A 4,359-nucleotide genomic window follows, 5' to 3' on the forward strand; every position below is an offset into this window, starting at 1 on the left:
CTCATATTCATCTGCTTTTCGTCCTTTGCTTCACGTCTAGCTGCCATTCTACTTGCATTAGTGTTCCTTCATAAATTTATCTCCTTTCGCCCTCTGCTTTTATGTCTTGCTGACATTTTGCTTGCATTGGTGTTCCTTCTTAAATTCCTCTGCTCTTCCTCTTCGGCTTCATGTTCAGCTGCCATGCTGCTTATATTAGTGTTCCTTCTCAAATTCATATACTCTTTATCTTTTGCTTACCATTCTATTTGCATTAGTGTTTTCTTAAATTCATCTGCTCTTTGTCTTTTCACTTCACGTGAAGCTGTCATTCTGCTTGCATTAGTGGTCCTTTTAAATTCCTCTGCTCCTATCTTCAGCTTAACGTCTTGCGGCTATTTTGCGTGTAATAGTGTTCCTTCACAAAGTCATCCGCTTTTTGTCTTCTGCCTCACATCTAGCTACCATTCTACTTGCATCCAGCGTTTTTCATAAATCCATCTGTTCTTCATTTTCGGCTTTAAGGTTAGTTGCCAATCTACTTGCATGATTTTGTATTTTTATTTTTTTTTCTTCATCCAGTGTCTCTCGTCTAGCTGCCATACTTCTTGCCTTGTTCCTTCCCGTAAATTCCTCTGCTCTTCTCTTTTCTACTCTCTTTTCTTCCTTTCACCGAATATGATTTATCGGATATACCTAATGAGAACTTCTTTTGAGTGGCAAAAAATACATAACTTTATCATTAAATATTCTGTAGAATCTCTTATTGGGTAGCATCATTCTGCTTTTATTGGTGTTCCTTCATAAATTTATATGCTTTTCGTAATCTGCTTAACGTCTAGCAGACATTTTGCTTGCATTGGTGCTCCATCCTTATATTCCTCTGATCTCCTATCATCGGCTTCACGTCTAGGTACTATTCCGCTTGTATTACTGTTCCATTCTCTAATTCATCTACTATTCGCCCTCTGCCTCATATCTAGCTGCCATTCTGCTCGCATCATTGTTCCTTCTTGAAACCGTCTGCTCTTCATTTTCTTCTTTATAGCTGGCAGCCATTCTTCTTTCATGAGTTGTTCTTTGTTCTTCATCCAGTGTCACACGTCCAGCTGCCATTCTTCTTGTATTTGTTCCCCTACGTAAATTCCCTCTGCTTTCCTGTTTCCTGTTATCTTTTTCCTCTCAGCAAATTTGCTTAATCAGATATACCGAATGAGAACCTCTTTTTGGGTGACATCATTATGAAGAAAAAAAAAATATGAAAAAATACATAAGACTTAACCATTGCATATTCTGTAGAATCATTATTTTGGGTGGCATCATGCATTAGTGTTCCTTCTTAATTCCTCAGCTCTTCATCTTCGGCTTTATGGTTAGCTGCCATTCTGCTTGCATGAATTTTTCTTTGTTCTTCATCCTATGTCTCATGTCTAGCTGCCATTCTTCTTGCATTTGTTTCCCTCCATAAATTCCTCTATTTTTCTGTTTCCTGCTATCTTCTATTCATCGAATTTACTGAATGAGAACCTCTTTAGGTGGCATCATTTCGTAAAAAACTAAAAAAAGTATAAAAATTACATAAGACTCAACCAGTAAATATTCTGTAGAATCTCTTTTTGGGTGGCATCATTTTGTAGAAACATAAAAAAAAAATAATAATAAAAAATTACATGACTTACTCATTAAATATTCTGCAAGTTTATGTCAGTTTATCAGATCGTAAATAAAAGTCAATTCATGCCATATGTATGGGGGTCAATTTTCCAAATTAATATAGCCATAAATAATCTTTTATGTTCATACAATCTCTATGTCGATATCCATTGTGATTGCTTCATTATTATTGAATGGAGTTTTAGGGGGTTTGTAATTATGTGGTTTGTATACCCCCCAAGGTAAGTCTTGATCAAAATAAAATTAGCGTCCTTAAAATTCTTTTATATTATATATATATACTATATATATATAAATATATATAGGTTGAAGTCTACGTTGCCTGCCTGCCTCATTTCATCCGATTTTCCTAGATTATAATTTTAGCGAATTTGTAATTATGGGCCCGACGACCCCCAAGGTGTATCTTGATCAAAATGGAATAGCGACATAAGCTTGGTCGATAAAATTTAAATAAGATTCGATCATCAAATATTGTGTAAGCTCCTTGTACAATTTTTCTATAGCGCCACGCAGTCATATATACACACACACACACTCACACACAAAATCACCAGATTTTTATAGATAGATTTTGTTTGACATACAAAATGAAATTCTATTAGGATTGAATAGTTAGATGATTAATTTTTCAGAAACTTCTACTGGGAGAATTGGGATTCTCACAATTTTGAAATACAGATTTAGGTTATTTTCAAAAAGATGTAAAATAAAGTTTTACTAAAAAAATTAAATATAATACAAATAACAAAAAGGCAAAATGTGTTCAAGGAACATCATTGTAGTTAAACAATACATAGTAGTAGTAGTAGTAGTAGTAGTAGTAGTAACTAAAACAGCAATAATAATAATAATAATAATAATAATAATAATATAATGATAATAATAATAATTAATAATAATAATAATAAATAATAATAAAATTCAAATGATAAAAATGTTTTCTCAACAAAAGGTATTAATCTTAGGCCTTAACATTTTTACAGTGAAAAAAAAAATATCATTAAAACATAACTTCCTTTCATTCGTTGTTTAAGCAAAGCGTCAATGCAATTAACTAATAATGTTAGGTATGGACACATATGTAAAATTACCCCAAGTTAGGTTAGGTTCATTTGGAATAAATGTTAGGATCAATAATTTAACTTAGATTAGGCTAATGTTTTAATCAAATAGCAAATGATTAGTTTCAAGGTTTAAAGGTTACCCATTAATGCCAGAGACAAGACACCGTGACAATTTTTTAGCAGAGCAATGTCAAGGACTTACCAAATATCCATATGACCAGCACTAAAGCTCCGTCTCCACCTAAGCTAGGACCAAGGAGGGCCAGGCAATAGGTGGTGCCCTAGCCCTATATGGATAGCAAGGTACAGACAATACAAGAAACTAGCGATTTTGAGCGTGACTCGATCTCCCGTCCAGTAGAATGTAAGGCAGGGACTTCTCCAGTACACTACAACAACCCATTAGAAGGCTACCGTACAAACTTATAGAATAATTTTTAATGTTGGATTCCTTGATAAAGCTTGTTTATTCCAAAACATGTTTATCGATGCTAATCCGGGTGTGGTTTACACGGGCGAATAATTCGTCGAGCCTGGTTCGACAACCCTGTATTTGAATTGATGTCCGAGCGTGTAAACGGGCTATTTGGTTGTCGAGCGCGCTCATCGAACGGCTCGATGAAAGTCCGGCTCATCTTGACTTTTGTGGGCGGAGCTACATTATTTGACGAACGGTGTGAACGTGTGAACGGGTGTCGAGCATCGGACCTCAGTTCTTATTCAAACTGCTAGGAGAAACATCATCAAAGAAATGAATAATGGCTGCCATTAATGAAAGCAAGAATGAGAAGGAAGTCGTACTTGATTTCATACATGCATATCGGGCTTATCCAGCTTTATAGAAAGTTAAAATCAAAAGACTATTCCAATAAAGTAGCCAGAACAAAGGAATAGCGACTCTGCATGAAATATTGAAAGAACTCGAGTCTCACTGCACACGAGACGCCGTGACAAAAAAAAAATAAAACTCCTTCCTGTTGCTAAATAGCGTAAAGTGACATTCAGCCTTTCATGAGGAGTTATGGCCTTCCTCATAGTTGTATCTTCATAAGTAATGAAAGGGCTGACCACGATTTAGTAGATCAATGTACGTGTCTTCATCTATACGCAAATAATTTCGCCAGTCATCTGGCTCTAATCTTAAAGCAACAAGCAAGTTGGTGTGTGAAAATTTCTATCTTTTTAGTAGCCAATCCTTCGTCCACTTTGATCTTTTTTTTTTCTTCTTAGTGCCACTGCTAAAGCAATGGCTATCAAATCGTCCTGGCCGAGAAACATGTTGACGTTGTTTAACGCGAGGCACACTCAGGTTCGATGTACTGTCTGAAAGCTCTTCGAGCCGTTCTAGAAGTAGGTTCGACAACCGGGCTCGGCGTGCTGTTCGGGCCGTGTAAACCCGGAGTTCACGTGTACAGGGAAGCAACAAACTCCTATATGTGTTTAAAGGAAATAAAATACCATAACTAGCAATGGTGTGAATAAATCGCAAATTGAGTTATGACAAACGAGAATGTATTTGATTACCAAACATGAATGTATGTTGATTACTATTTGGATGTCAATCAATTCGACGACACTGCTGAATGTGTTGTTGCTTGTAAATAGTTCTACGTAAGCACAGAAGTCAATTTCGTTTGGC

This window comes from Palaemon carinicauda, chromosome 29, assembly GCF_036898095.1.
Source record: "Palaemon carinicauda isolate YSFRI2023 chromosome 29, ASM3689809v2, whole genome shotgun sequence".
NCBI classification, from domain to species: domain Eukaryota; kingdom Metazoa; phylum Arthropoda; class Malacostraca; order Decapoda; family Palaemonidae; genus Palaemon; species Palaemon carinicauda.